The following is a 20,159-nucleotide window of genomic DNA, read 5'->3' on the forward strand; positions in this document are numbered from 1 at the left end:
AACTCCTGCTGGGTGATTTTGTCGGTTTACCGTCCGCCCAACTCATCCCCACTTTTTAACGATTTATTTGCCCCCATTATATCAGACCTCTGCACTAGATACAAGAAAATCGTGATAATGGGAGATTGTAATATGCACTGGGATAGACTCCAAAGGGACCTGTCTACACGCCAGTTAGATACTACCATGTCCGCCCTGAGTTTTAGTCAACTCGTGGAAGTACCCACACACATCAAGGGTCATACACTTGATCTAGTATGGACCACGGACCCAAACGTTATCCTTAGGGATGTGAGTCCCTGTGTCTGGACTGATCACTATCTGGTGACCTGTGATGTAAATGTTAAAGACTATTTAAAGCATCTACCCCGAGGTACCAGAAAGATTCGCAAATGGACTGAGGTTGATTTAAAAACCTTGACCTCGGTGCTCCCGGAAATGGCCTGTTTGACGAATACAGATGGAAGTCTAGACGTTGAATATACAGACCTAATCCAGAACTTGATTAAAGCCATTGACCAGATAGCACCGGAAAAAACTCAGTTAACCAAGGGACCTGGTAAAGAGGCCCCATGGTTTACTCCGCGGCTAAGGGAACAAAAAAGGAAACTCCGAGCTCGGGAGAGAATCTGGAGGAAAACTAAGCAGGATACAGCAAAGAACCAATACAAAGACTCACTCCACCTGTATAAAAAACTTATTTCTCAAGCTAAGGCGGAGTATTATGAGTCTCGTCTACAGAAGGCTAGGAACACCCAGAGGGAGACCTTTCAAATCCTATCGGAGTTGAGCAAAAAACAGGAGAATTCGGAGTCTCCCATAAACTGTGACACCTTCCAGGGGTATTTCCTAGATAAAGTAAAGACCATTATCCTGGAAATAAAGAATAGTATGGTGAATAGTGATACCATACACTCCAAGGATCATAATCCTGCTCACTGTTCTATGTTACAGTTCCCTGTGCTGGACGAGCTGAGCTTAGAGCAGCTAATGGGTAAAATCAAATCTGGCTCCCCAGCGGATCCATGTCCCCCTAGTGTCTTCCGTGTGGCACGGCCGCTATTGGAAGCTCGGATTATTTCTCTCCTTAATAGGTCCCTAGAGACAGGATACCTACCAAGTGATCTTAAGGAGGCGCGTGTTAGACCTCTGCTGAAGAAACCAGGTGCAGACCCGTCTGCCCTGAAGAACTACAGGCCGATCTCCCAGCTGCCCTTCCTTGCAAAGGTCCTAGAGCAACATGTGTTGAAGTCCCTGTCCCTGTACCTCGAATCCCATTGCCTACTGCATGAACGACAGGCGGGGTTTCGAGCACACCATAGCACCGAGTTAGTGATGCTCTCGGTGCTAGATGAACTGAGAGGCATGGCTGACGGCAAAAAACCGAGCGCCCTGATATTATTAGATCTGTCAGCGGCGTTCGATACCGTCAGCCATGACCTGCTCCTGGGAAGACTGGAGGCCTTTGGGATCAAAGGCTTGGCCTTTAAGTGGTTGCAATCTTTCCTTTTGGGAAGGACACAGAGGATACAACTGGGGGAGTCGATATCGGAGGTGGGGTTCTTAGAGTGCGGGGTACCGCAGGGTTCCGCACTGTCCCCACTTCTGTTCAACCTTTATCTGCAGCCCCTGATTGCGTCCTTGGCTGAGATGGGTTGTAGAGTCTTCAACTATGCTGACGACACTCAACTTGTGCTGAGCATTGATAATACAGGGACAGCACAAATCCAAGCTCAAAACATCTTAAGGTTTACCGTGGGGTGGATGACGGAAAACCTACTAAAGATCAACCCGGATAAAACCGAGGTACTGGTAATTCCATCTACCACCTCACCGTGGAGTGATCTATATTGGCCTGCAGAGCTTGGATCAGCCCCAAAACCTAGTGCTAACGTGAAGAGTTTGGGGATTAAACTAGATTGTGATCTGTCAATGTGCAGCCAAATTTCCACCGTCGTTGGAACCTGCACGAACATCATCAGACAATTGAGAAAGTTAGCCCCCCTCCTTTCTCATTGTATGATGCGCTCAATTGTAGTAGCAACCGTCATTTCACGGATCGACTATGGGAACGCCCTGTATCTTGGCCTCCCAAAAACATTGACAAACAGACTTCAGGTCGTAATGAATGACGCCGCACGACTGATCTTCGGAGTACCCAGACGAACAAAGGCCTCCCCTCTACTCCAAAATCTTCATTGGCTCCCTGTTAAAGAGAGGGCTGAGTTTAAGAGCCTCTGTATAGCGCATAAGGCGATTTATGGCCATGCGCCGGCATATATTAAAGCCCGTCTGGAAGTATACAGTCCGAAGAGAACACTTAGATCATCGGTTTCTCAGCAACTGGTTTGCCCCCGCTATAAATTAGTGACCAAGGGAGGGAGAGCCTTCTCTATCTTGGCCCCTCAGTTATGGAACAAGCTGCCTGAGGGGCTACGCAGGGAGGTGAATCTCCTACGGTTCAGGAAATCCCTGAAAACACTGTTGTTCAGAAGAGTCCTGACCGCAATGTAGGCATGGTGTGGTGTCTCTCGGAGGAGGTAAGCTAAGTTATTGTAACAACATCTATTTCCAATGCGCTTAGAGGCCTGTAGGTGATTGAGCGCGTTACAAATCTAAATTAACAATAACAATAACAATAACTACTTATCTTCCATTCCTTCTACCTCAGTTTCTGATGTGGATTTCTCCTCCTTAGACACGGATATTACATCTATAGATATTTTAGAAGCCATTCGTGTTCTTAAGAGAGGGAAAGCTCCGGGTCCGGATGGCTTCTCCATTGAGTTTTACTCTCACTTTTCTGCTTTTCTTGTTCCTAAATTACTTCAATTATTTTCTTTCTTTATCTCTTCCCAAAAGTCCGAAGGCTCTTTCCAGGAGGCATTGATTTGCCTTCTTCCCAAGGACAATAAAGATCATACTTTCTGTAAAAACTATAGGCCTATTTCTTTGATTAACCTTGATTACAACATTTTTGCAAAGATTTTAGCTTTACGTTTAGACAAAATTTTACCTCAACTCATTGGTAGGTAACAATGTGGTTTCATCAAGGGTCGTCATCTTTCCGATAACGCACGATTATTTTTCAATGTTCTTAGTAAATCACAGACTTCTCCTCATTCTTTGGCTGCTATAGCTTTAGATGCAGAGGAGGCTTTTGACAGAGTTAATTGGCCCTTTCTTTTGTCCTCTCTTAAATGGTTTGGTTTTGGGTCTAAATTTCTTTCTTATCTTTCTTTACTGTATTCTTTTCCTAGATCCTTTATTTTTGCTAATGGACTGGTTTCTTCTTCTTTTCCTCTGTTTCGTGGTGTTCGTCAGGGCTGTCCTCTTTCACCCCTTCTTTTTATTCTTGCTTTGGAACCTTTCCTAACAAAAATTCGGCTTAATGTGAATATTTCTGGGTTCTCTTATGGTGATAAACAAGTAAAGTTATCTGCTTATGCTGATGACATCCTCCTTTTTATTTCTAATCCTCAAACTTCTGTTCCTGCTTTCCTTTCTGAGGTTTCTGATTTTGCAGCCATCTTAGGCTATAAATTGAATGTCGATAAATGTGAAATTCTTCCCCTTAATAAATTTTGTTTCCATGCGGACTTTATGATCTCCTCTTTTCATTGGAATCCTTCCAAACTCAAATATTTGGGTCTCTGGTTTGCTCCTTCCATTAAAGAAACTGTCGCTCTTAATATTAAACACTTACATACTACTCTCACGGACTCCTCGGCACAATGGCATCCGCTATTTTAATCTTGGTGGGGAAGATTGGATTCAATTAAAATGATGCTAGTTCCTATTATTTTATTTTTCCTTTCCAATCTTCCTATCAACATCCCAAAGTCCTGTTATAAAACTATTTATTCTATTTTGTCCCGTTTCTTATGGCAAAATAAGAGAGCTAGAATGTCTTTTTCCAAACTTCGCCGCCCCAAACAATTGGGAGGCGTTAACTTTCCTAATTTTTCCTCCTATCATACCTCCTTTTTTCTTTCTCACTCGGTTTCTTTTCTATCTGATACACTGCTGGATGATACCTCTTTTCCCCTGTGGGTTGACATTGAATCCTCCTTTTTTGAGGCACCCTCATCTACAGACCACCAGGAACCCGTAAACAATTCAGCGAAGACATCACGGACTTCATCAGCCCACATGCCCTCGCCTCCGAGAACTACATTCTACAGGGAGACCTCAACTTCCACCTGGAAAAGAAAAACGACAGCAACACCACCACCCTTCTGGACAACCTGGCCAATCTCGGACTCAAACAACTTGTTAACACCCCCACCCATATAGCCGGACATACGCTCGACCCAATTTTCACCTCCAGCAAGCACATCTCCTTCGATCACACCACAGCTCTCCATTGGACGGACCACAGCTGTGTTCACTTCAGCTACAAAACTACCTCAACCCACAACTCCCCACAACCTATTCCACGAAGAAACTGGAACAAAATCACCACCGACCAACTCCTCACATCGCTCAAACAATACCCTCCTGCCCCCCCATCGGACCCAAATCAAGCGGCCACCAAACTCAAACAATGGATCACTCACAGCGCTAACGAACTAGCACCCTTGAAAAACCACCAAACTAAACAGGGTAGCAAAAAGGCCCCCTGGTTCAACGAGGACCTTAAGAAATCCAAGAAACTATGGCGTACTCTCGAGAAAACATGGAGAAAAAACCCAACCACTGACAACCTGACCACCTTCAAGACAGCCACCCGCAACCACCACCAATTAATCCGATCCACCAAGAAATCAGCATTCAAGGATCGACTCGACAACAACGCCCAAAACAGCAAGGAGCTATTCAACATCGTCAAAGAATTTACCAACCCCACCACAGCCTCAAACGACATTACTCCCTCCCAAGAACTCTGCGACTCGTTATCCTCCTTCTTCTACAACAAAATCGCCGACTTACATAACAGCTTTGAGAACATTCCCATAGAACAGTCCACTCCACCCACCTCCGAACCCAAACCGCCCTCTAACATCCTTAACGCCTGGAACCCAATCACCACTGAAGACACCATCCGCCTAATGAACTCCATCCATTCAGGCTCGCCAACCGACCCCTGCCCCCACCACATCTTCAACAAAGCAGACTCCATCATCGCACCCCATCTCCGTGATGTCATCAACTGCTCCTTCAACTCCGCTACCTTTCCAGAAAGCTGGAAACACGCCGAACTCAACGCCCTCTTGAAGAAACCCACAGCGAACCCCTCTGAACTTAAGAATTTCCGCCCTATCTCCCTCCTCCCATTCCCTGCCAAAGTCATTGAGAAAGCCGTCAATAGACAGCTCGCCGCCTTCCTTGAATCCAACAACTCCCTCGACTCCTCACAGTCCGGCTTTCGTGCCAAACACAGCACCGAAACCGCCCTTATTGCAGCGACAGACGACATCCGAACGCTACTGGACAACGGAGAAACAGTTGCCCTCATCCTACTCGACCTTTCCGCCGCCTTCGACACAGTCTGTCATAGCACCCTCACACAACGCCTCAGCAACATCGGCATACAAGGAAAAGCCTTGGACTGGATCATATCGTTCCTCACCGGAAGAACCCAAAGAGTCCGACTCCCCCCATTCATATCAAAGGACACTGAAGTCATCTGCGGAGTACCACAAGGATCATCACTCAGTCCCACCCTCTTCAACGTTTACATGAGCCTCCTCGCATCCATCGCGCGACAACACAACCTTAACATCATCTCTTACGCTGACACCCAGCTGATCCTCTCCCTTACCAAAGACACCAGCACCGCCAAAACCAATCTTCATGAAGGCATGTAAGAAGTAGCCGAATGGATGAAAAACAGCCGCCTAAAACTTAACTCAGACAAAACGGAAGTCCTCATCCTAGGATCATCCCCCTCTGCCTGGGACGACTCATGGTGGCCATCGGCCCTGGGCACAGCACCCATACCCACAGACCACGCACGTAACCTAGGTTTCATCCTAGACTCCTCCCTCTCGATGACCAGACAAGCCAACGCCGTCTCATCCTCTTGCTTCAACGTACTTCGTATGCTCAAAAAAATCTTTCGCTGGATCCCCACCGAAACAAGAAAGACGGTCACCCACGCACTCGTCACCAGCCGACTGGACTATGGAAACACCGTCTACGCCAGAACCACATCCAAATTACAGAAAAAACTCCAACGCATCCAAAACGCATCAGCCAGACTCATATTGGACATCCCGCGCCAAGCTCACATTACCGGTCACCTGAAAGACCTTCACTGGCTTCCCGTCAACAAGAGAATAACGTTCCGTCTCCTCACCCACGCACACAAGGCCCTCTACAAACTAGGACCCGAATGCCTCAACACACAACTGTCCTTCTACACACCGACCCGCCAACTAAGATCCTCCAATCAAGCCCTCGCCGCAGTTCCGCGCATCCACAAATCCACCATGGGAGGAAGATCCTTCTCCTACTTGGCGGCCAAAACCTGGAATTCTCTCCCCAATCACCTCCGCCTTACCCAGAACCACATTTCCTTCAGGAAGGAACTTAAAACCTGGCTATTCGATAAATAATGCCCCTCTCCCCCAAGCGCCTTGAGACCCTCTGGGTGAGTAGTGCGCTATACAAATTCCTGAACTGGTTTGTTTTATTGCCTCGTGTTCCTAAACAAATGTCTTTGCCTATTCTTAAGAATTCCAGGAAGCTTTTTCTTCCATTATTTCAGAATGGTCTTGATAACCGTGCACGATTTTTACAGTCTCCTCTTTGGTATCATCCCCTTATTAAAGTCAATAACAGGACCCTTTTCTGGAAGGCTTGGTATAATCAAGGGCTCTTTTGGGTTCATCAACTTTTTCAGCATGGTACTTGTATCCCTTTCCCTATCCTTCAAAATCGTTTCTCTTTTCCTTTCCACTTCCTCTCCAAGTACGCTTTATTGGTTACTGCTGTTCAGACCGGTTATGACTCTCTTCCCTCCTCTGTCTCTTGTGCGTCCTCTTCCTCTCCTCTTACCCTATCTTTCCTCTTATCCTCTTCCTCTGCCTCACAGATTTATAAAAAATTGCATGATCTTCTCCTACTAGAGATAAATCAACAGTTGAACTGGCGTGGGAATTGGATCTAGGTGAGTCGTTCCCTCTCTCTTTGTGGCAAGATGTATGGAATAAGATACGGAAGTCCTCTAGAGCAGCTAACACTACTCAAACTTTATTTTTTCTCTATAACCGTCTTATACTCACTCCTGCTAGGTTGAATACAGTTGATTCCTCTCTCCCTTCCACATGTTGGTCTTGCTCAGGACCATGAGCGGATCTCAAACACATGATATTCCTATGTCCTCTTGTTCGTACATTTTGGTCCAGTGTTTGGCAACAACTTGATAATATTTTTTCCACTGATTTCCCTTTTTCTTTTACACACATTTTCCTGGGTAGCCTCTCTGATATATGGTCCTCATCTCAATTTAACACTTCTATTAGTGATCTCCTCCTAGCAGTGGCTTTTCAACAAATTACCAAAGCATGGAAAGATACATCCTCCATCTCCTATCAGGCTTGGTGGTATGGTGTTTGTTTTAATCATAGATTGGATAGAGCTTATGTTTATCCTGTTACAGTTGCTATCAAACGTGATTTACTGTGGTTACCTATCACTACCTTCTTAGATTCCTCAGTCAATTCGTCTGTACTTCACTCCCCTCGTACTGAGGAAGTACCCAAACCTCCCTGATATGTTTTTGTTCACTTTTTTTACTGCATTTTCACCTTGTGCATTCTTTCTTTATGATTATACACCTTTCTTCTAGAATATTGCAAGTTTACTTTCAAATGATGTGATTTATATATTGATATTGTATTTTCTTTGCTGAGTCTCTTTCTCTCTTCTTTTCTCTCTCTCCCCCTTCTTTCTTTCTCTGCCCTTCCCTCTCTCTTTCTTGTTTTTCCTATTCTTATACATTATATTGTTTGCTTGCATTGTTTTCATATCAATTTTGTATCTATTTTCCTTGCTGCATTCTTCTACCCAATAAAATTTTCTTTAAAACTTAAAAAAAAAGGTGGAGAACTCTGGCCAAGGTTATTTGCTCCTTGGTCTCAGAATCAAGGTAGGGAGCTTAGTATTTTCCTTCTTCCACTGATCGGGGGCACGCCTTAGGGGAATTGCTTTGGTGTAGGTTCTGTGTATTTGTATCTAACCTGCATATGCCCTATGCTGAAACGGATGGGAGTAGGCTCTGGCAGTCTGTGGGGGAAGGCTGAACTTTTCAAGTCCACCAGAGAACCCTGGTGGGGGGCTGCCTCACTAATCTAGTTCTTAACTCAGACAAGCTTGAGTCAAAGGGCCTGTTATGTAACAGGAGAACAGTCACAGCAATGACAATGGACACGACTTTTGTAACACCTGCCCCCAAGTGCAGATGGTGATGGCAACTTAACAGTAACAGTCTAGGGACAGTGGGTACACGGTCTTGACAATAGAACAATGTTCATTGGTTGGTCCGCTCCTTCCCACTCACTAATTGGCTGAGCTGACAAGGGAAGGGACATAGTCTTTTCTCAAGGCTTTTTGGGTTTTCTGAGATAAACTTCTGAGAAGCTAGTATACGGCTTAGACTTTTCCCTCAGGCCCAAGTCCCTCTAAGACTGCTTCTACGTTTCCTTCCCATCCAGCCTACTGTCAGGTTTTGTTAGCCACACCCAATGATAACCCCTATTGTCCCTAAATACTTTTGAGGTTACAAGGGGTAGATTTACACACCTATCATAGGACCCAGAGTAAGCAGTAAAGAGGTAAGCCGGAAAAGGGTAGGCAAAACATTGGTCTGGTATAGACTGTACACTGGAATGGAGACTTCCACTGTTTGGACTCAGCACCAATCCCATATATGTTCCCACATTTGCCCACTGACTGTAAGGTAAGAAGATAACATCAATAAATTATATAACATTTTTAGGCATCAAGTTATGAATAGGTGTATTCATATCTTGGCTTACCTGTCATTTTTAGGTTTCGCCTGGCCGTAGCACGCAGTGCTCCGCCCAGGCGAAAACTTTTGTTAACAGTATGGATGTTCGTCCCGCCTCTGTTTCCCATTGGCTAGCTCCATAAATGGACGCTAGCCATTGGCAAACAGAGGCGTCCGTCATCCTGCGAGGCGACTCGTGGGCGTTTCTGACAATTTTTCTCATCCGGCCCCTTTGGACACGTCAGAGCGGCGGTGGGCGGGGTTTATTTTTGTGTTTGTCGAGGTTTCTTTTCGTCATCCGCGGCCGACCGCCGCCGGAGGAAGTCCAGGTGAGTGCTTATCTGCTACTGGTTTTTGGGTCTCGCCATGTTTTCTTCATTTCTACCGTGTCTTTTGCAGGGGTGGGCTGTGCACTGAGGCCGCTGATCAGGTAAGCTTTTATTTTTATCCCGTTCCAGACCCTGCCTCCCGCTCTCCGTGTGCCCGTTCCCGCCCCTTTCCCTCCCCCCCCCCTCCCGGTGTGCCCGTTCCCGCACCACTTCTAAATGCTTGTTATGTCGAGTTAGTAATATTAGCGTTCCCTCTTGTTTGGACAGACGGCGTCTGCTTCTCTAGAAAGGCATCCCTATTAATGCTCCAGTTTCTATGGCAGGCTCGCGCCACACCCTCTGAAGGGTCGTAGTGTGAAGCCACAAAGGTGTTTACATGTTCCCGAGGGCGGGAGAGCAGCAGACTGAGCCTTTCTTTCATCACTTTGGTCCCGGCACCGGGAGGGCAGTGGCACACGCAGCTATGCAGGCATCACCAGAGTGACACTGAAAAGGATTGTGGCAAGAGGAAGCGGGCAGAGTGGCAGAACTCAGAAACAACCCCTCTGTGTTGCGCACAGCTTTACCCGGGGTTCGGTTCCTCAGCTATTTTTAGAGCAGCTGCCATGCTGAGCTGCGTGGTAAACATTTGGCTGTTTTAGGCAACGTGTCTTTAAACAGTACGCAGAGCCAAGAGCTAAACAACATATGTCACATCGGTGACGCAATCGCTTAGTTAATATTATTACACGTTTATACTTTGCACATATCTTTGCAGTACAAAGTTCCGCTTAAAACCTGCAGTGAAATTGGAGCCTTTTGTTCCCCGTGTTTTTCTTCCTCTCTGTGAATTGTTTGTGATGTTCACGTATTTCAAAAGTTGTTTTTTATGCTTAAGAAACGATTTGAAAACGTGTGTTTTGTTAGTGGTTAGTGAACCCTGCCATTTTACCTAAAGTTTTTTTTCACAATAGGGCAAAGGGGATGCTAGGGTACGTGAGGCACATGTTTTGAAACCTGAAGCCGTAACAATCAATATACCACTCTATCTGTTTACTTTAAGCTCCAGCAGAGCAGTCAGGTCTGTTTACGTTCCACCAACAAGAGCAGGGGTGACTCACGCATGGCATTAACAAGGGGCTCCGAGCGCTAGATATTCAGATTTTGCAGGCAAACTCTGCCACACTTTTTCCTGGATTTAATGTTACATGTTGCCCCCAGAGGGATTACAGACATCTTTGCTGGTCATAGTAGATATTGCTCATAAAATGCAGGTTTTAATATATACTGCTGTGAGTTTTACAGCACTGAGGTTTTACAATGCTTTCCAAATATGAAGGTCCTCCCCCATGGCACGTGACCACCTTGATTTGGAGCGGGGGTAGGGGGGGTCATGCAGCTCAGAGATTTGGGTCTGGAAGGCCCAGAGACGGGTGATAATGCACTTCCACAGATGAGCGGAGTTATGCAATCCTAGAGATAGACAGAACTGTCTCTGTACCCAGTGACGCTTGAGGTCCAGTTAGCGCATGATACAAAAATCGTCAGGTTGGGAGTGTCATTATTTGACTGATTGATTATTTTTTGAGCGCTCCTAGATTAAGGTACACGGTATCCTGTCTCAAAATACCATAACGCAGACTGTCAGAGTGCTGGGGAATATTTTATGGCCTGTGAACGTGGCAAGCCAAAATGATGGAAGGCTTTGCTTTGTACAAGGTTGCACAGGTGTCACCGGACACTGATGCTTGCAAATGTGCATTGCATTCTCTCTGTCATGCTATAGAGAATTACAGGGTTCTGTGTGTGGGGGAATCAGATTCCTCTCTTTGCAGTTTGCCTTTAGAGCCTCTACCAATGTGCATCCACATTGCCTCTCACTTGCCTGATCTGCATTCACAAAGACTTTGGCCTACAGTCTGGTCCCAAAAAACTCCTGTGCCTGAGCTGGTTAAAACATTATCAGGAGTGCTTCATCGTGCCGTAGCCCTGGCATGATCTGATCATGAGGTGCTTTGATTTGTGGCGCGTCCTAAAACAAATGGCGATGCCAGAGAGCTAAGGTTAGTTTTGGGTCTCTCAGGGGGTATGCACTTGGCAGCGTAGCCAGTACTTTGATTCAGGTTCCCTCAGGTCCACAGACCTAGCTGTATTTTACAGTTGAGGCAATACGGAGTTCCAGGGAATGAGTAAGCCTGACTGATCCTACCACACTAGAAACCAAATCTGGGTAGCGACTCTTGCTGGAAGCACTGCTGAACCTAGACCCTCTCAGTACCGCAGTCCTGTCCTAAGTGACTTTTTTCTCTGATCTGCTTTGTTTTTGCATTCATCCGCTTAACAGTACTCAAGTTCATTTAAGGTGTGACTCCTGTCTTAGATCTAAATCAGGGTGTGTGAAAAGCTCCTCCTTTTCACTGCTGTAAAAGTTTACTGGAGAGTGTGGTAAAATCACTTCATTTTCTTATACTACTGGCTGTTGCCTGGCGATGAGGGCTCTGTGTCTCAGAATTGGTAGTTGATTTTTTAACTTTTGCACACCCAAAGTAGGATAGTTATCAGTGTCTTTGCACCAGTAACTGGTGCTTCACCTGGACTTTGAGAAGTCCTCGCTTCTCAACTGGAAGAGATTATTGTCAGCGGCTGGTCCTTCTTTGCCGGTAGCTTTCCACGTTTGGCACTGGAGAATACTTGCTGCTGTGACCAACCAGGAGAAGGTCAGTGGGGAGGAAAGACCAGCAGGGAAAGGAGGTGATAGCCAGGAAGAGCTGCACCGGGCCCTGCTGACTGCCTCTGGGTGTGTGTGTGTGTGTGGCTGGCTCTGGGTGTGTGTGTGTGGTAGTAATTGCTGTCTGCTGAGCTCGTCCGTAGGGTACAATAGGTCTCACATTTGCGAGAGATTAAGCTAATGGCAATGTAAATGACAATGCCATTTATTTATCTGTTTTCAAAACCAACACATAAATACAAATTTTGTCATTTACAATGCCAATATCTCAAACGTTTCCAAAGGCGAAACCACTGCATTGTAAATGCTTGTTATTTATTTATTTAATGCATTTTTATATAGCGCGGACTTCACCCGAAGGTGTCAGAACACTTCACAATAGAACCAGTTACGTTACATGAGAGAAATGTTACAAAAATGGAAACAAACAAAAATAGCAGGCCATAGAATCAAAACAACGCAGGCAAAAGGAACACAATATTAAACACAGCAAGCACAGAATGTACAAACAAAAATATATATGACATATTTACAATGACGAAAGAACTTCCTGGCGGGGTCTGAGAAGGAAGGAATTAGTTCTGAAAGTGTCTTTGGTATAGAAGAGATTTGAGGTCCGCTTTGAAGATCTGGATGGAGGTGATGGCACGGAGCAAAGGAAGAAGCGAGTTCCAGATTCTCACCGCATTACCTGACAACGATTGAGCCATACATTTTTCCCTTTTGAAGGAGGGGGGCTCAAGCAGGAACTTTTCTGCATTCCGAGAAGGTCTTGAGCCTCCAGACAACTTCAGTTTATTCGCCAGAAAGCGAGGGGTGAGTGCAAAGCTTTGTGGGTGATGCATGCCGTTTTGTAAATAGCTCTAGCCTCGATGGGAAGACATCGGAGAGAAGACAGTATAGGAGTGGTGTGGTCACTTCGTTTGGACCCTGAAATGAAGCGAGCTGCTGAAAGGAGGACGGACTTGAGGGGGGAGAGGTGAGATTTGGGAAGGCCAGTCAGAAGAGAATTACAATAATCTAGTCTAGCGAGAACTAGCGATTGGACCAAGGTTTTTAGGTCATTCTCTGGGAAGAACCGACGAATCCCCCTTAAAAGGCGCAGCTGATAACGTGCGCTCTTGGCAATGGAGTTGATGTGTGAGATTAGGTTGAGTCTTTTGTCAAGTATGACGCCTAGGGATTTAGCGCAGTCAACAATGACGGGTTTACTGTTGAGTAAATTCAACTGATCCATCCAGGATTGAACAGGAGGCGGGGAGAGAGAGCTAGATACGAGGAGTAATTCCATTTTGGAGGTATAGAGAATGAGCTGGTGAACTAACATCCAGTTGTGAATAGAGTTGAGAGTAGAGTTGAGTAGTGAGAGATCATAAGAGGAAGACACCTTGAGGTAGATTTGGGTGTCATCCGCATAGAGATGGTATAGGATTCCAGATTTGCTTAGGAAGTTCCCTAGTGGTTCCAGATAGAGATTAAACAGAGTGGGAGCAAGGATAGAACCTTGAGGGACGTCTTGACCAACCACCAGTGGAGACGAGAGACTGTTCGCAATCTTGATCATTTGGGATCTGTCCGAGAGGAATGAGGCAAACCATTTGAGTACTGTGCCTTCCACGCCCATTCTCTGTTGAAGAGTGTTAAGGAAGGTGTTGTGATTAACAGTGTCAAAGGCTGCAGAGAGGTCAAGAAGAATAAGAAGACCTGCTTCCCCGGAATCGAGTATATGTAGCGCATCATCGACCATTCGCAGCAGGGATGTTTCAGTGCTGCAATTTTGAATAAAGCCAGACTGGAACATGTCAAGGAGATTATTGTCCATAATGTGTTGGGAAAGTTGTTTTGCAATGCATTTTTCTGTGATCTATGAAAGAAAAGGGAAAAACTCACAAGTTCCCAGGCATCTGCTACATTCCCTGTTACTCCTCAAATACTGCACGATCTAAGATACCCCAAATTACCTAGAAGTGAATGTCTATGTCAAGTCTTTCACTCCCTTCACCACTTTCAAGATCATGTAAGATCTGTCTAATGCCTCTCTTCACAAGGAATGGAGCTGGGATTGAGCTCCGACTGGCATGCTCATCCTGCCAACTACATGATCAGTGCCTTCTGGGTCTATGGAAGGCCAGTTTACCTACATCTGCTGACTCCCAAACTGAAAACTTTTTATCTCATTTCCATTTGTGACTTGGTGGGCCAGTGTGCTGGGGAGACACATGAGATTGTTTTTTTGCCAGAGGGCATGTTCATCTACTCTTATAGATCCAGAAAAAAGGTTCAGTAGCTGCTTAGTAATGTTTATTTTGAATATTTTGAGTTGTCTACCATTGGTGATAATCACAGTTTGTATCTGATTGTTGGTGCTAATGCTAAACTTCTCAGCAGATTTCACCCAAAGGGAATGAGCATTTGCTTGTTTGCTGGCTCTCTTGTTGTCGTACAATCCCAAATACTGATCATTTGCTGTTGCTGTCTGCCACGCACCTCAGCCTACATCAGTGGCCTCCAACATGTAACTCATAAACACAAAGTTGCTCGGGCACCATGAAGTGTTGCTCACCAGGTGATCCTTTCAACTATCTTTTTTTGTCAGTGCTACGCTGAGAAAAAAATATTTTCTTTTAAATAGTAGGCTGTCCCGATTAGTTGTCCTCACTCCAGTTACTCTCCGATACTTGTTACCTGGAGAATTGTGTCTGGAAAAATCGCAAAGGTTTCATGATCCCAGAGTCATACACATTAATGCCAAGTAATCCATTAGTGATTGGTTGGCTTTTTTAAAAGGGGGGCTGTAAAGTTTCTGTTAAAGCCCCCAATGGAGTCAAGACAAGGAGCTACACAGAGGCTGATTATGATCAGCGCATCAAAGGAGAGGGTGGGAGGAGGCCAGAAAAGGAGTGTTTCTGCTCCTCCTGCCTTATATATGTTGGCTCCTCACCTAGCATATTCCCTCTGTCTTGCCAGTGCTCATGCATTCAGTTTTGTGAATGCAGGAAAGAAGGTCTGACCCCAGTGAAGTGACTTTAACAAGCGAACCACAGCCCATCTATCCAGAGCCAGGCAAAACATGTGTGCTGTGCTAAAAAGAAGATTCTAAAGACTATGACATACATATACCAGCAGCTTTATGAAACACAGCACAGTGCCTGGCTGTGGCTTAACAGAAAACTGCAAAACTGTGATAAATGGGAAAATATTGAACCTTTACCTGAAACAGTGGCGAAATTCCAGGTATACCGATTGTTTCCCGTGTTTATTTTATCATTTGGCACCCTTGGAATTCTTACCTCTATTGTAACTTGAGGACTAATAAATAAAAACCTGTCACACGTGATCCTTGATGGTCCGCCTTAGTTCTCCCAGGCGGCTCCTGCTATTGTGGGTCACATATGATTGCCTATATGGGTCATAGCTGCACAATCAGAAATAATATATATACATATAGGTCATATTCAGGCACATGGTGGAAGTGCAGTCCACCGTGCCAGTTGCATCTGCATCAAGTATAGCACTGTGGAGCAGGATGTTTTACCACATAATTCAAGGTGAACATCATGCAGCTTATGCTACACTCATCCCTGGCAACTCTGCCGAGAATTGTGAGGGATAAACACAGTTCACACCTTCATTTGGAACTAAGAAATGGTCGACGCGGACAGTAAATGTTCCTAGTGAGCAGTTAAGGAATTGGCAGAGACTGCACAGCAAGGTCATTATGAAAGCTTGCTAAGCAGTGTGTGCCAAGTGAACGCTTCCAATTGTGGTATCTGAGGAATTATGTAATATTGCAAAGTATCCTAAGATGCCAGTGGAAACTGGCCTTTCTGCCTACCAACTTGAAATCAAAGTTACTGCACTATTGTTTCTATTCAATGCACTTTTTACCAAGGTATCTCCCAAAATATCCTTGGGCTGAACATGATTTCCTGTCAACCATCCCCAATAAAGTGGTCTTTATCACACCTACCATATTTATACCAGTGTTAATAAATTGTTTTAGTCTAGATTTAATAAAAGGTCCATAGTGAGAGCGTTAATAACCACCTGATTCCTTACCATTGTCATACTGGCTCCTGTATCTCTTACAGCCTCCACACCTTGCCGATTGATAGTGACCTGTTGCCTAAACTTTGACGTATTAGAGGGCACATGGATCTTAGGAACCATCTCACTGTCACACAGGGACACTAGGGTAACCTCACTAAACTCCCCCACATTAACTGGGACACACTCCTCCCCAGCACTACACTCACCACCCCTGGAACCTTTCCTCCAGTGGGAGGTTTTCCTCTTTTTGGACATTTGCCCTTGTAGTGTCCATATTCGTAGAACTCAGAGCACATAATGGGCTTGGGCTGCTGACTTTTGTCAGGATATTTTTCTTTCTGGTGGCCAGATTGGGAATGAGAACTAGACTCTTTCCCCTGCGAGTTGTTTTGGGGGCCTGAGGAGAACTCCCCTCCTTCTTCTGGTGGGAACCCTGACCTCTCCCCCTCCCGAGATGCTTCTTTCTTGGACACTCTGATGCTGACCCAGATGTCCACCTCTTCAGCAAGCTTTCCGGAATCAGTAAGATTCACTAGGTGTTGGCGCAGCTCTGTAAAACAAGTATCTGGCATGTGCTCCTTTAAAACAGCTTTACAGCCCTAAATAATTACCAGCTTTGCAGCACCTCACTCAGCCCTTCAGAATCTTACCAGCTAAGCCATCAACCCAGCTCTGTGTGGATAGCTTGTGACTGGCCCTGAAACTTTGTTGGTATTTCTCAATTGTAAGCTCAAACTAACTGGTCAAGATGGCCTTCATAGCAGCATAGCCTGTCTGGTTCCCCACCTCTAGTGTAAGAAGACTGTCCCTCCCCGCCGTGGGCATATACTTCTATATATTCCCACCCCAGAACTCCTCTGGGACCTTGTTTAGAGCCATTTAATAGCCTGCAAAACACTTTTCCACATCATCCCCCACCACATAGCTAGGCACGACATTCTTGGGTATTCTGACACTTGACTCCTGTGCAGACACTGCAGGTATGCTGCCACCCATACTGTTGCTGGATTCCACTTGCAGAGCTCTCATATCCAGCTCTCTGAGGTTGAGCTCATGGGTAACTTTCCTCTCCTCCATGGCCAGCCTCCTTTCTTCACAAGTCTGCTCCAACTTGGCAAGCTTCAACTTTAATTTTCTTTCCTACCTCCTGTCAGTCAGCTCCTCAGGGGGCAGGTTATTTGAGGAGGTGCTGCTCCCTTCTTTGGTAAGCACTACTGCTCCTGGCAAGTTGTTGGCCTCCTCCACAGACAACACCAGAGCCATTCCAGACTCCAAAATCAGGTCACCCACCTCCTCATGAATTTCCTGCTCCTCATATAGACTGTCATCCCCAGCAACATGGATCTCAAGGGTTTATGCAGCTCCCCCTTCAAGCTGAAGCCGCTCATGGAGACCTGAAAATCTTTGCAACTCCTCTACATCTGAGCTACAGTGTAAGACTCCAACCTGGCCAGATCAAACTCCAAAACGTCAGGTGCAGTTGCAGTTGCAGGTGTAGCTTCTCTAGATTGAGACATAATTTAGCAAGGAAAATAAAAAGGCCAATCGGGGAGAATTGAAAAAATAAAAATGGTCTAAGTATTTAGTTGTAGTGAACAATGAGTTACTATATGGTATTGCACGAACACAAGTCCTATACTCGAAGCTGATCACCAATGTTAGAAATTAGGTTTCTGCTTGGCAAAAGTATGCACCCTGTCCAAGCAGAAGCCACAATCCTAGTCAAGGTAAGCTAGATACACACTAAAAGATAACCTGTGCTCACCCTCTGATAGCTTCCCACAGATTAGTCAGGCTTATCTAAAGAGGCAATGTTTAAAGTATTTGAGCAAAACATACAGTACCACAATGAATACACCACAAAAAGACTCCACACAGGTTTAGAAAAATAGATTATTATATTTTGAACAAAACAAGACCAAATGACAAAACACCAATGTATAGAAGTTGAGATATTGCATTTTAAAAGAATAAATGCAGTAAAGTACATAGAAGCAAGTAAGCGATAAAAGGCTACTTTAGGTTGCAATTGACTGAGGCAAAGTCAAAGTTCGGGCTGACCTTGTGGAAGTGCAGGCCGCCTACAGGACCCACGCAGCCCCCAGTGAACAAAGTACCTTTCCTGGTCGAAAGCAACCAGATGCATCGATCTTTTACACATAATGAAGGCGATACACTAGTTCCGAAGACAGGTGCCGGAGTTGAGAGGCATTGAGCGATGTGCTAGTTTCTGCCACGAAGTCAAAGAGATTTGTTGAGCTCACCACACAACAGCAGTGGCGATACGCAGTCCGATGCGTCAATCTCAGCGGCAAAGCGTTGATTCTGATGCGATGCGCTGATTTTACTACTGCAACCTGGTCGATGTGCCAGTTCTGTTACACACATACAGGAGATGTGTCTAAATCTGTGTTGCAAGTATCTGGGCCACTTTCAGTGAACAAGGTACAGGTGCAGGGGTAAAGACTTTGATATCCCTGAGTCGCAAGCAACAAGAGGCAAGCAGTCAAGATCTTGGAGATCATTTGGAGTGAACGCAGAGTCCGGCTCTCCTTCAGTTGAGTCAGAGAGCAGCAGACAGCAGGCAACAACCAAAAAAAAAGCGGGCCTTTCAGATTAGCAGTCCAGTTGAGTCCTTTAAGCAGCACAGCAGTCCTTCTGACAGAGGTTCAGGTCAAGATCCGAAGCCCAGAGGACGCTGCAGCACTGATGCGCACAAGATTCAATGTAGAGAGTTGGGCTAATTTCTCCGCGAAGCCCCAAAGGAGAATCATTGATATCCTTCTTAAGTTATAGGCAGAGTCTGCACCTATAACACAACGTCAGGGATTGGGTGATTCAGCTCTCTGGCAAAAGAGTGGTAAGTGAATCAGCTTACATTGAGCATCCCTATATTCATATCGCTCTTACACCGGTCCTGATGAAGGTCCCACAACCCACTAGGGCAACAGAGGGCCGAAACATGTCGACCTAGCACGAACTCCTGAGGATTATTGACAGGAACGGAGGTAATTTTAAGTCTCACCCCTTCGTCACGATCCACCCATCACTCACGACTGTCGCAAACTTGATAGACTACCTCCTGGTGGAGGACAGTAGACCACCTGGAGAACTGCACACTCAGGTGGTATAGACCCAATGATGATGCTGTTAACCTAACCATAGGAGCGGAGAATCAACATTTTAACATATACTGCACCCTTTGTTACTGTGAATGAGGGTCTCTCTGAAAGCTGATTCATTCTTTTTTTATTACAAATCTACCAATAATTGAAGCTGAATGAATCTCTGCTTCTCTCTCATTCCTTCTCTTGGTATGAACAAGATCCAGAAGTTCTGACATTAGCGGGTCAGAGACCCAGTACTTATACCAAAAGTGCTTTTGACATGGTGGTGACTTCAAAGCAGCTCTCTGAAGTGCACAAGTATCCCTTTCAACCCAGTCCTGCCTATCAGGTTATCAGTTGGGAGCAAGCAGTCCTTTGTGTGGGGACAGGACAGCCTATTCAAGGCAACAGAGACATGTTTATCTGGGACTACAGTGTTATGTTTACATTGTTTTTGTCGAGTAAAAGTCCGTATTGGTTCCAAATGAGCTTGAATGTATTTATTTATTTTATTTATTTAGAAGTTTTCTATAGCGCTAACAAGACCCGAAGGTATCAGAGCGCTTCACAGTAGTGGGCATGAAAAAGAGAACAACATGAAACAAACCCAATAAAAGCAATCGGCGACAGACAATTTGGAAAGAAGAAAAGTTCGGACAGCAGGGCTTCTCAGTACTGGATTCAACAATAACGCATGGATTCTGAGACGTTTGCAGCTCCAAGTTATCCATAACCAAGGGAGCGGATCAGGTACAAGGATTTAAGTTGGCTCTTGAATTCTGCATAGGACGGTAGAGTTCTGATGTGCGGGGGGATGGCGTTCCATATTTTGGGGGCATTTCCTGAGAAAGAGCAATCCGCAGTTCTTTTCCTTCTGGTTTTTGGTAGGATGAGCAGCAGGGAATTAGAGCTTCTCAAGTTTCTGGCTTGGCCTGCTTTTTTGAGCTTGTTAGCCAGGTATTCCGGTTTGCCGGTGTGGAGGGCCTTGTGGGTTAGGCAGGCCGTTCTGA

General features: G+C 45.4%; 1 protein-coding gene across 24 annotated transcripts in view; it reads right to left on the reverse strand.

Moving 5' to 3' along the window:
* The window catches only part of ANK3 (ankyrin 3), a 1,924,186-nt gene that overhangs the window by 1,630,725 nt on the left and 273,302 nt on the right, over positions 1–20,159 (reverse strand). The gene's annotated exons all lie outside the window — the stretch shown is intronic.

Source organism: Lissotriton helveticus, chromosome 5_1, assembly GCF_964261635.1.
Source record: "Lissotriton helveticus chromosome 5_1, aLisHel1.1, whole genome shotgun sequence".
In the NCBI taxonomy this organism is placed as follows: Eukaryota; Metazoa; Chordata; class Amphibia; order Caudata; family Salamandridae; genus Lissotriton; species Lissotriton helveticus.